Consider the following 14,370-nt stretch of genomic DNA (forward strand, 5'->3'; position numbering starts at 1 on the left):
CACATGATAGTTACACATGACATTCTGGAACCAAATGGAAGTAAGTGCTGCAGCACATCTCACGGTCTTCCTTGTCAAAAGTTGTTCATTTTTCTGTTCTTGTTGGCTGCCACCTGGCTGACTCTGACTCGTGGCAACCTTACGTACAACAGAACAAAGCATTGCCTAGGTCTGCATCATCCTAAAAGTGCAAGTATGTTGGAGTTCATCGCTGCTGCTATTGTGCCAATTCATCTTATCAAGGATCCCCTACACCTTCATTGGCTCTCTACCAAGCATAAATGCTCTATTATCAAATTATTTCAGAAAATTTTAAAGTTAAACAAGGTTAAGGCGCTATTTATTGTTTTGTTTTTGCTACAAAACTTTTTAGAGATTCTTAAGCAGTATGTATTATGAATTTCTAAAAGCTACATGTAGTAATAGCAGATGTACTTGATCATGGAATGCTAATTATTTTTTCTTAGGTACTTTTATTGTGTTCACATGCTATAGGTAAACATTCAATGGAACATTTGAGTAAATGTTTTAAATCATGATATCTGAACAGAAATCAATCAAGTGTGTTCTAATGATGAAACTCTGGCTGTGTGCTTACTTTAGAAATTGCAAAACTTATAGTTAAAAAATTAAAACCTTGAAAAAATAGACTTGTTGGATTTCTTGTAAATGTGCTCTATAGTAGAATTATTTATTTTCATCAGAGTCACTACGCAGACATAAATGATCAACCAATGATCAACTAGAGCCCCATCTTCCTAGAATCTTCAGTGAAAGATATACTATGTTCTGGATTCAAAGTCCTTCAGTCAAAGATATTTTGAAGATTATAGGAAAATATTGAAGGCCTATGCCAAAGAGTGCCTGGGAAATACAAATGGTTTATATGTTCAATTGATAATCAAAAGGTTGCAGGTTCAAGTCCAACCTGAAGTGAAAACAAAAAGACCTAGTGACCTACACCTGAAATCTGCCTTTGAATACTCTAAGGGGCAGGGCTATCCTGACATAAACATGGAGTTCCCATGAGTCAGAATTGACTTATTGGCACATAGTTTTTTTTCTATTACATTTTGGAAAGTTTAAAAATAATTTGTTCATTAGATTTGTTAAAGAAAATTTAAGAAAATGTGAACATCTGCAGGGTAAAAGCACTTTTTTTCTTAATTTTTTGGAACATTTTGAAGCACAAAAATAACATTCAATTCCTAGAAATAAACTACGAGCTAAATGAGTGGAGTTGTCAATCATAAAGTGGTGTCAGAACATACAAAAGCAACTAATTTAACAATTTTGCTTGATTTGGTTTGTTTTGTATTTCTTAGATTATAGAAAAATGAGGTAACCTGAGTGATATGTATGACATGCTTCTTACAAATGAACAAAAGCTTTACATTCATGGGCTGAAGAACATTTGATTTTTTTCCTTAGGAAGAAAAAAAATCATTAAACACTTAATAAGACTCTTTTTCAAGTCACAAAACGTGACATTTTTAACAAATGGTGGTTGTTTAGCCTTTTATGTCAAAAGAATCACTTTTTTTTTTACCTTTTAACACTCTTTATTGACTTGGAGGCCAAACAAGGCAGCAATTGGTGGCCCTACTCAAGCACTCCCTCAACTCAAGAACACTATGCTCTAACAATTCGGCAGTCCAAGATGCTCACCTTCCTGCATGATTGCTGAAGACAACAGGTGCACAAGCAAATATGGTGAAGAAAGCTGATGGTGCCCAGCTGTCAAAAGATATAGCATCTGAGGTCGTAAAGGCCTGAAGATAAACAAGCAGCCATCTAGCTGAGAAACAACAAAACCCACATGGAAGAAGTACACCAACCTGCCCCAACTCAACTGCTGAGGACAAAGTGGGTGCATAAGCAAATGTGGTGAAGAAAGCTGATGGTTCGCGGCTATCAGAAGTTATAGAGTCTGGAATCGTGTAGGCTAGAAGATAAACAAGTGGCCATCTAACTGAGAAACAACAAAACCCACATGGAAGAAGCACACCAGCCTGTGAGATCACAAGGCTTTGAAGGGATCAGGTATCAGGCATCAAAGACCAAAAAAAAATTATAGCATTGTGAATGAGAGGGAGTGTGGAGTGGGGACTCAGGAGTGGGGATGCAGGGCCCATCTGTGGGAAATTGGACATCCCCTTGCAGAAGGGCTGCGGGGAGGAGACAAGCCAGTCAGGGTGCAGGGTAGCAATGATGAAACTTACAACTTTTCTCTAGTTCTTGAATGCTTTCTTTCCCCAACTATTATGATCCCAATTTGACCTTACAAATCCGGCTGGACCGGAGGATGTATACTGGTACAGATAGGAACTGGAAACACAGGGAACCCAGGACAGATGAACCCCTCAGGACCAGTGGTGAGAGTGGTGATACTGGGAGGATGGAAGAAAGGTGAAGGAGAAAGGGGGAACCAATTACAAGGATCTACATATAACCTCCTCCCTGGAGGATGACAGACAGCAGAGAAGTGGGTGAAGGGTGACGTTGGATGGTGTAAGATATGGCAAAATAATAATTTATAAATTATCCAGGGTTCATGGGGGAGGGGGGAACAGAGAGGGACAGGAAAAAATGAGGATCTGATACCAAGGGCTCAAGTAGAATGCAAATGTTTTGAGAATGATGAAGGAAACAAATGTACAAAAGTGCTTGACACAATGGATGTATGTATGGATTGTGATAAGAGTTGTACAAGCCCGCAATAAAATGATTTAAAAAAAAAAAAAGAAGGAAAAAGGCACCTCATTGAAAATAGAAAATAGTATATCGCAGTGCTTACTCTTGTCTTCATCATAGGAATCAAGAAATGCATATGAATATCACACACAAAATCGTTGATGTGATAGTTACAAAATTTTACGTCACCCTGATAAAAAGAATGAAGAGGTGGAGTATAGCCTGTCAATCAGGTGTCAGCCTCATAAACTTTATTTGTGGCGTGGCCTTATCATGAGGTTCCTGGGAACTTCCTCTCTCTTGATTCTGCCATCAGAGAGGCTGGCCACTCTCTCGCACTCTCTGCCACACATTCCTGTTGAAAAGCTATATGGAGCCATGTTGATGGCAGCTGGAGACCTGGAGATACATCCACAAGACAGACCCAGAAGACTCTCCACCAACGTTACTATGATCGTTTCGCATTCAGCATCATTGCATGTGCTGAGTGAGTCATAAGAGGAATCCATGGGCTAATATCAAACTTATAGGCTAATATCAAACGTATGGACTTGATCTGAACTGGATTGGGATGTTTTGTTGATGCATAATCACTTCTTGATATAAAATTCTCTCTTATATGTATATGAATGTCCCTGGATTTGTTTCTCTAGTCCACCCGATTTAACATACTTGATATACACCTAATGCTTTTGATACAATAACCAACATTTGAAAAGGCTGAGTAATTTGTTCCAGGTGAATAAAACAGCCCTACTGAGTAGTAGCACTAGTAAGTGAACTTAGAGCAGACAACTCCCAGACCAAATATTTTAAGTTTTATTTGTCCCTCTAATTTATAGGTCCTTCTCCTATGATACTTGTGGCAAATATTCATAAAAATAAAAGCATTTATCCTCTTTAATATGTCAAAACTACTATAAGCAAAATCAGGAACAAGGGTTTCTTTCTAATTTCCACCAGAGCTCAATACAAGGTTCCCTTTCTGTGGTTATTGGCTAAATGATGATTAAATTAATGTTTGCTGGATGGAAACTGTAAAATAATAATGCAATTTCTTAGTCAGCTAATGGTGGGGATTAGAATAAAGTTATATAGCAATGTTTCTCAGCCTACCTAATGGTGCAACCCTTTAATACAGTTCCTCATGTTGTGGTGACCCCAACCATAAAATTATTTTTTTTGCTACTTCATAACTAATTTTGCTACTGTTATGGATCCTAATGTAAATATCTGATATGCAGGATGTATTTTCATTGTTATAAGTTGAACATATTTAGACATAATTAAAGCATAGTGATTATTCACAAAACAATATATAATTAAATATTGTGAAATATTTATGTGTTTTCCGATGGTCTTAGGTGACCTCTGTGAAAGGGTCATTCAACCCCCAAAGGGTTTGGGACCCATAGGTTGAGAATCACTGTTATAAAGGAAGTTAATTAACCATGCTTCAGTCTTTCTCTCTAACTTACCTGGAAACTTTAGGGCTTCACTAACTTAGAAACTAACTGTGATTATAAATCAGAATTAAATGAACTGAAGGAGAAAAAGACAAAAAGCAAAAGAAAGAAGGGAAGCATATTGATAAAATAAATAAGTTATACAAATATCTTATTAACATATTGAGTTGACTTATTTTAAATTGGTTCTTTACTTTTGTTTATTTTATATTATTTACGGGCTCCCATAAGTTTGGTCCTGAAAGCCACTACCTTGAGTAGATTTGCAATGCATAGTGGCCCTGTATTACAGAGTAAAACTTCCCCATAAGGATGCAAAGCCTTTAAATCTTTATGGAAGCAGACTGCCACATCTTTTCCCCGTGGATAAGCATGGTAAAGGAAGTAAAAAATAGCTATTTCTTCTCTTCTGTTCTACATAGTTTTCTAGCTACTATGCCATGATATTTAGCTCATTATGTTGGAATTATATATAAACAAACATGCCTTTTCTCTGGACAATATGATCTTTATTGTTGTAGGTTCTGACTCATAGTGACTCTCAGCACAACAGAACAAAACACCAGCCTGCGCTGTGCCTTCCTCACAATTGTTCTTATGTTTGAGCCCATTGTTGCAGCTATCCATCCTGTTGAGGGTCTTCTGTTTTTCACTGCCCCTCCACTTACCAAGCTTGATGTCCTTTTCCAGGGATCTTCTCTCTCTTGACAATATGTCCAAAGAATGTGGGAAAAGGTCTTACCCTCCTTTCCATAAGCATCATTCTGGCTGTACTTCTTCCCAGACAGATTTCTTTGTTTTTTTGGCAGTTCAAAATACCCTCAATATTTTTATCCAGCACGACAATTCAAATGCATCAATTCTTATGGCTCTTGTGTTTGTTAGGTGCCATGGAGTAGGTTCCAATTCGTAGTGAACCTATGGACAACAGAGCAAAACACAGATCTGTCCTGGGTCATCCTCTGTGCTGTTTGAGCCCCTAGTTATGGTCATGGTGGAAATTTATCTTGTTGAGAGCCTTTCTCTTTTTCACTGCTCTTTTTCATCTTGTGGAAGCCTTCTTACATTAGTAGCATTTTCATTTCTTTTTCCTGACACATGGATCTCAAGTTATTATTTCATAGCATTCATCCCATCATATCAGGTCAACCCCTCTAAATTAGCTCAAACTTTAAGTTTGATCAGCTGTGTTAGAAATGAAGAATATAGCTGTCTGTTAGCATACATAACTATGAGAATAGTGGTATTAAGATAGAAAATACAAAGAGAAGAACAGATTTTTTTTTTAAGAGCATAGGATTCAGATTGAGGCAGTGTGCATGATGCATTTCTGGACATTTTAACGTTCATATTTCCATGATATGTCTAGATACAGATGTTCCAGAAATAGTTGATTGTGAAGAGAGTAGGAATTGAAAGTACAGTCAAGGTGCCCTTAATTAAGATAAAAATATTGCTTTTCACTGAACTTGAATATTATAATAGATTAAAATTTAAAAGTATAGACATGAAAATAAGTCATCGGAAGTTAACCTTGAGAAATAATTCTATTTATTCAGTAGACACAAGTAGAGTTCATGAAGAAAGATAGACATGGAATAATATGAGTATCATGCAAGACAATCAGACTAGTGTCAGAGAACCCATGTTAATAGTGAAGTGTAAGAAATAGTGTCACACTCAATTTATTTTCTATAATAATGTATTTTCTTTTTTAATGTCCTACATCTCACCTGGAGAAAGTCATTGGTAGTCTTGACAAGTACAGATGGAAATAAGAAATGTATTTTTACAGAGAGAGAATCTCTTAGAGATTCCTAATTTCTTTTAGAACATCAAACCTCCATGATAAGAGCAATAATAGATAATTATCCTTACATTATTAATCCAGACCCTCATATTTCACTAATGCTAACAATTCTTCTTCTTCTTCTTCTCCTTCTTCTTCTATAAAACAGTGGTTAATATAACAATGAGAGTTGCCTTCATAAAAACACACTTAAAAAATATTATTGAGGAGGGGATTCAAGATTGGGTCACGGTAGAATCACCCACCCAGTGCTCCTGCTGTCAGACCAGAAAATTAAGAGTGAAGAGGCCAATACTGGGAAGCTTGGTGCTAACTATAGATTCAGTGTGCTCAGGTCCAGTTTAGACCTATTCCTTTGATTTTCACCCATGAAGCAATTCAAGATCTCACTGGAACTCTCTAAGCTCACTGCGTCTGCCTGCAGGCTCCATTACCCCTTCCCCATGTCCAGCAGAATGGTGTCTGACCCGCTTCCTGTGTCCTAGTCCCATAAGACTTCACACTAGCATTCCCAGTGCTGCTATCTGCCCTGAACCTGAAGTCTAGGGTTTTGCCACTCCCCTCCCATCAAGGAGTGGAGTTACTAGATCAGCCAATCACTTAACTCTGGGCCCAGTTTAATTGCTACCATCAAGGGTAATGATAGTTAATTTGACAATAATTTGCAGCAATTGAAGTCCCTGGGGTGTATACCTATGACAAAAAGCAGTTCCACAGAGCACAAATGGCAGTGCCAGCCAGATAGAGTGGGGAGGGGTGAACTGAGATCCAGTCAGCCCCAAACTCACTCTGCTAAGCTGGTCACCCTTCCCTGGGAGACAGTGCAGCACAACCCATAAGCCCAGTAAAAAAGGAGAAAAAAAAATTTAACAGCTCTCAATTCCAGTCTGTGGTCCTTTGTGTAACTTTGAATGTAAACCTACAGAGCAATGTCCATTAACGTAACAAGGTATCCAGAATGCTAATATTCAGGAAAAAAAGCATGGGGTTTTTAAACATAACAAAACAGAAAAAGCCAACAGGTGCTGATAGCCTCAGTCCAATGCAAAAAAAAAAAACTGGCCTACCAGTTTTGGGCTCCATAGAGTGTCTTTAAAAGGCTACAAATTGTGACCTGACAGTCCAAATCAGACCATGCCCACCAAGAGGACTGCCCCCAACTTGGCCCAGTGGCATACCTACAGTCACCAACTTCATGCCAGACTCTGAGAACCCCACTGCCACAAGCCACGGAGTCTCCATGGCACCCTGCCTACATAGCACCCTGCCCACAACCATTATAGGCCACAGATAGTTCTTGAAAACACTCTTACCAGTCATAAAGAGAAAGAGCTCAGGGTCCCTTGGTCTCCCAGAAACAATGTGCTCAGTTCTTCCAATATGACAGGCAAACAGTAACATACTGCAACACCCACTATAAAAAAAGAGAGGAAAAAAAAAACTCACAACAGTAGCACTATTGATGCTCATAGAAAAGTCAGACATGGATCTGCCACAAAAAGAGATATTCATAAGGATGCTTGGAGTAATACAGGATATGAGGGAAGAAATGCGAATAAGGACACACTGATAGAGGAGATGAAGTCCACAATAGAGGTGCTGAAGGTCATGTACTAAAGGGAAATAGAAGAGCTAATGGATAAGGTAAAATAAACAAAACACAAGATCACAGATGTCACAAACAGACTAGAAGAGACAGAGAATCATACCAGTGATCTCAAGGACAAACAGGTAGACTTCAACAAACGGGAAAGACAGTCAAAAAGATAATCAAAGGAGGTCGAAGAAAACCTGGGATCAATGACATATACTATGAAGAGGAACAATATTTGAATAATTGGTCGACCAGAACAAGACACAATGAAGAAGTCAACAGTTAAATAAGCAGGGAATTTCTGGAAGCAAACTTCCCCACCTTAATGAATGAGAATCAGACACTCATACAAGAAGCAGATAGGACACCAATTAGACTAACCCCAAGGCATTTAATAGTTAAATTATCTAAGTTGGCGGAAAAAGATAAATTTTGAAGAGCAGCAAGAGAAAAAAAGGCAGTCACATAAAATGGTGCTCAAGCAAGAATATGCTCAGATATATCCGGAGATAACATGAAGAGGAGAGAATGGAGTAACATCTTTGGAAAGGTGAAAGAAAAAAAAAGGCCAGCTCAAGAATCTTCTACCCTGCCAAACTATCCATTTACATAGACGGTGAGATAGTTTATTGTGCCAGCCTGGCCGATAAACACAAGTGGGATTAACTGGGGGGCGGAGGGATGAATGGCTTGGTGAGTCTCGCCTTTCTTGTCTCTCACTCTTTGATCATCGGACCAGTGTGTGGCTGCCTTGCTTGTCCTGTGCCTCAGTTTAAAGGCTACACTACCGGTGGGATGCCTGTGGACTGTGCCGCTGTAAGTTGAGGTCCCTTTAAGAGATCGCTGGAGCTGGGGACTGGCAGTTGGTGACCTGGCTGACAGTTGGTGACCTGCCTTCTGATTGGCTGCTGTGCTGACATAGCCTAGCTTGCTCTATAAATAGAGGAAGATCTGGCAGCAGACAAGACTTGAAGGACTGCTAGTCTAGCACAAGTCTCTCACGGGAGTGAGTTGAATTGAGCCGTTTGTAGTGCTTTATAATTTAACTGTTTCTTTCTTGTATTATATATTTATCTGTATATGATTTAACTGTTCATTTCTTGTTATATATCTAATTATCTTTATAAATAAATATATCAAATTATCAGCGATTTGGTTTTATCTCTCTAGAGAACCCTGTCTAACACACACAGCAAGTTAAGAGTCTTTTAGGACAAGGAAAAACTCAAAGAATACACCACAAGACACCCACTATTTGCAGACTATATGATTCTATATTTTCAAAATCCCAAAAGCTCCTCAACAGGAGTACTGACAGCAGTATAGGGATGTGGAAGAATGGCAGGACACAAGATCAATAATCACATGAAAAGTCTACTGGTTTGCTATATACATCAGACAAGACCATGGCATTGGAGATCAAGAAGGCAATACACTTCTCAATAGCCAAGAACAAATTGAAACATCTAGGGATATATTTAACTCCACCATCACCATCCCCCACAAGAAAAGACTTATACAAGGAAAACCACAGGACACTACTACAGGTGAATTCCACAGATGGAGGAATATCCCATGCTCATGGATCAGATGACTCAATATAGTAAAGATGTCAATCTTACCCAAGGCACTATATAAGTTTAACACTATGCCAATTAAAAAACCAACAACCTTCTTCAGAGAATTGGAAAAACTGACCACCAATTTCATATGGAAAGGGAAGAAGCCCAGAATCAGTAGAGAATTCCTCAACAAGAAGGACAGAGTCAGAGGGGTTGCTTTACCTGACTTTAATACCTACTACACAGCCACAGTGATCAAAACAGCATGGTACTGGTATTATGACAGATACTCAGACCAATGGAAAAGAACAAAAATAAAACCATCAGCATATAGACAACTGTTGTTCAACAAGGGCTCAAAAAAGCATCAAGTGGGAGGTGAATGCCCTTTTTAACAAGTGATGCTGGAAACAATGTATATCCACCTGTAGAAAAACGAAACAAGATGATTACCTCACCCCATGCACAAGAACAAACTCAAGGTGGATCACAGACCTATAAGTAAAATCTCAAATTATCAGGACAACCAATGAAGGAATCAGGACTAACTAAGAACCTTGGCTCAGGGAATACATAGGCTAACGGCAACAGAGAAGGATACACACACAGGTGAAGCTGAAAGTAACAAGTTGGATATACTAAAGATAAAACACCTGTGTGTTGAAAGATTTCACCACAAGGGTTACAAGAGAACCCACAGTCTAGAAGAGGATTTTTAGCAATGACACAACAGACAAAGTGCTTATTACTAAAATCTACAATACCCTCCTAGCCTGCAGAAAGAGGAAAACAGATAACCCCGATGGAGTGGCCAAAAGACCTGAACAGAAATTTCACTAGGGAGGAGACCTGAATGGCCAATAAACATATGAGAAAATGATCCCGATCATTAGCCATCTGAGAAATGTAAATTTTAAGAAGCATGAGATACCATCTAACACCCTTGAGGATTAGAAAATTAGAAAATCAAATTAGAAAATCAGAGAGGAACAACTGTGGTAAGATAGGATCTCTCCTACACTGCTGGTGGTCATATAGATATGTACAGCCTCTGGAAAGCAATCTGGTGATATTTAAAGCAAATGGAAATTGAGCTACCTTACAACCCAGCTATTGTTCTACTGAGCATCTACCCAGAAGAGGTAAGAAATAAACCATGACCAGTCATCTGCACTCCAATGTTTATTGTGGTGCAATTTACAATTGCATAGAATTGGAAACAAAACAAGAAGGAAAGAGAGAGGGACAGTCTAGACCTCATATCAGCACACCAAGCCCTGAGAACAGTGTTCCTGCACAGAGCTACTGAGGCACAGAGAGGACTATAGGGCCGACAACAGCTCAAGACAGAACGTCCTGTCACCAGAGCATATCGTGATAGAGGACAATATTGGGGACACATGGTGGGGAGTTAGTCTGGTCTGAGCACCCCGCAGTGGGGTGAACCAAGAAGGGAACAGAACAGACCAGCAACTGGAGCAAAGCCAAGCCACAAAGCTCCTGAAGAGCCCCTAATAGACTTCAGGTTAGGAAGGAAGTTCCAGGAAATCCTCCAGGACCAGTGGGGAGATAGTTATAAAGATCAGCGGACAGACCTCGAATTATGTATGCTTTAATTTTTTTCCTGCTAGTTATTACTATATTATTTCTCTCTTTTTATTCAATCTTTGTTTTCTTTTTTTTGGTCTATGTTATTCTTGGTTTGCCTTCTTATATAAGATAGGCATGGGAAGCAAATTATAGGAGAAAGCAACAGGACTAATGGTTCCAGAGGGACCTGGGGGGAGGAGGAAGCAGGCGAAGGGAGCAGTGAGAAAACAACACCATAGACAGGGGAACAACTAGGGAATTAAAATCAACAATAAGGAGGAGGTAGAGATCCTGGGGGTGTCAGAGCAACAGCAATCTAGCCGAGAGCAATTACTAAGAGGAAGAAGAAAGGCTAGTACAATGCTAGGGTAGGAGGTAGTTAAATGGAAACAGAGGGAAGATCTAGAAATCAAAACTATGGATAGAGGTATAAGATAGGTGTGTATGTATGTAAAAGCATTAATTCATAAAAATAGAGGTATTTGCCCTAAATACATAAATCTTTATGGCAAAACACTGAGGTAGTGGATGGATTTAGGTCCTCTGATCAAGCCCTTCTTCAATTGAAGAACAATTTGTTCTAATAACTTGGTATTCTGTAATCCTCACCCTCCCAGCATAATTGCTAAAGACAAAATGGGTGCATAAGCAAGTGGTGAAGAAAGCAGATGGTGCCTGGCTATCAAAAGATATAGCACCTTGGGTCTTAAGGTTTTGAAGTTAAACAAGCGACCATCTAACAGAGAAGCAACAAGCCCACATGGAAGAAGCACACCATCCTGTGTGATCATGAGGTGTAGACGTGATTGGGTAACAGGCATCAGAACAAATGTATAGATGTGCTTTACACAATTGATCTATGTATTGTGATGAATTGTATGAGCCCCAATAAATTGATTAAAATTTTTTTTATAAAATCATAATTGATAATGATCACCTACTGTTAAAGGTACACTTCATATTTATAAATATACAAAACATTGGTAATGATTCCAAATTAATAAATTTGATAATTTAATAAGGAAAAGCTAATTGAAAGGATGCATATTTACGTGAAGCAAAATGTAAATGTGATAATGCATTGAAACAAATAGTCTTGAAGAGAGAGGCAATGGAGGTTTTGTAATAAGAAATAAATCATTCCTAAAAATGCAGAAGTGACTATTCCTAAATTTCCTAAATTTATATGGGAAGCCTGCTGTATACTAACCTTTGCATGAAGCTGTACATAGGAAAAAATGCAGGGGAAAAAGGGGTAAAATAATTGTGCTTTTAGGGGAGTTTCAGAGTTGCTCATCTAAAATTGAACATAAATTAAACAATGCCTTAGTATATTGTTTGAAGCCAGAGGCCAATGAAAATACTCATGTAAGAGGAACAAAACTTTTGATCTATCTTTCAGAATTTCTGCAACCTTCCAGGAATACATATTTTCTTTCATATGAAATCTCCTTTATGGGGACCTCCAGCTCTCCAGACACCTGTGTATTTAGAGTTCATTATAGAGATATCCTGTGATTTTTCACTTACAGGTGACTGGCTTAGAGGCACACTTTGATAACATGATACATTACCATGTGAAAAAAGTCAGTGATAATATTAGGTTTTAAAAAAAACTTCTTTCTTTCCTTGTTTAGCAATTGTGTGTGTAAGGCAGCAAAGCCATTATTATTTCTCTTCTTCAGTAACAACAGAGAGTAACTAATTTGCTTGAAAATAAGTAGACAAATATAACAGAAACCAGAGTAAAATAACTGATTTTGAAAACATCAAAACCACTGGGATTAGACCTCACAATATATATTTTTTATATATTTAGATAATACAGATTTTTCCACTACCAGCAGTACACATTTTATTTTACGGAACTTTGAATCGGAGTTATATATCAGTATAAAGTGCAAGAAAATGAAGGATTAAAATATGAACAACTGAGAAATGACTATACAGTTAACTTCAAGTTCATATCTGTTCTCATGGCACTATTTGAATTTTGCCTCACTCACATAGATAACAATTAATACAGAAAATATATGTAATAACTAATAAAACTAATAACTACTCTTTCCTCTCCCACTTACAGCCTCCAGAAATGTGAGGAAACAAATGTCTTTTCTTCAAAGCCTGTGGCAGCATCAGAGTACTAAAATCCATCCCATTAGAGGAGTATGGTCAGTATGTATACATGTATACAAAATGTATACAGAGCACCAGTTTTATTTCATAGTGTTTTGTGTACTAAATGAGATAATGCATGTGAAAACATTGCAAATACTTATATATAAATATATTATCATTACACCTATGTTTATTGTTGCAGTTGGCTTGTGGAGTCACTCTAAGTGATTAATGATGATCCAATATCCTCTACAGGAGCCCTGGTGGCTTCTGTTACTATGAACGAACAGCATCTACATCTCCTATTTGTTAGAAATTCAGTATCCCAGATCCCACTGGAACCTATTGAATCAAAATTTGCATTTTAACAATGTTTCGACATGATTCCTATGTATATGGAAGGTTGAGGAGCACAAATCTCCCACATTTTAGTTTATTGTGTATACAGACAGTCTCCAGATCATGAACAAGATCCACTCCTCACTGTGTTTTCTTGAATTTATAGGTCAGTTGGATAGGTGCATAAGGTTCTTATTTAACCTTACTTTAGTTATAGAAAAGGGTAGGAGCCTTTACAATGATTTGAAAGCTGCATGTACAACGAGGGAAGGGGCTAATGAGGAGGAATTTGTTCTGAGTAGGGGCTCATTCAAATGTTTCATAGAGGGTAATCGTAAATGAAAATGAAATGAATTTTGAGCCAAACAACACTGCCCTACAAAGATGACAGCTCCTCACTCAAAGCAGATCAACTGTGCCACTTTGAATGGGCGTGGCTCCTATGGTCTTGTTAATAAGCTATTCTCATGCATAAAGCTATGAAAAGGACTTACTATACCTGTTTTTTGTCTCTCATTATAGGTCTTTGGCCTATCTTTTTTGTTGTTGTTCCAGTTACCATGATGAATCACACACACACACACACACACACACACACACACACACACACACACACACACGCATGTTTCTCTTCAAAGGCTAAGACTGAATGAATTTGAATCAGTAATTGCCCTGCTAAAAGGGAAGGAGGTATTGGCTATAATTTAGATGATTCTAAATTGGAGCGTGCCTGTATATTGGTTAGCCTAACGAGTCACTACTTCTGTGAATACGTACTGCCTCATAGTCTCCTGAAGACAGAAATGTTGAACCAGTAAGGGGTTCTCTGCGTTTTCATGGGGAAAGCCAGAAGTAAAAAGCTTCAAAAACTCTTTGCCTCCCTTTCGAGATAAGTTGAAAGTTGACAGAGACCACCCAGCAGGCTCTGTCAGATGGTGTATGTCAGATGCAGGAATGGGAAAGAAAACATCTTTCAAAACACCCAATTGTAGTTTTAGCAAAAAGCTACCTTTAAGGCAATTCTCCATGGTCCAGTAGTTTCAAATATTTTGGATCAAGGATACACTAGTATTTCCATATTTTGCTGGTTATTGGCTATCAGGATTGCAAATTACCTGCATGGACAAAAGTGGGTATTTCTGACTGCACGTGTCCCTAATGAACATTGCTGGCTTGAGAAATGAATACAAACCATTA

This window comes from Echinops telfairi, unplaced genomic scaffold (genome assembly GCF_000313985.2).
Source record: "Echinops telfairi isolate 266 unplaced genomic scaffold, ASM31398v2 ScPeMD7_7475;HRSCAF=8513, whole genome shotgun sequence".
In the NCBI taxonomy this organism is placed as follows: domain Eukaryota; kingdom Metazoa; phylum Chordata; class Mammalia; order Afrosoricida; family Tenrecidae; genus Echinops; species Echinops telfairi.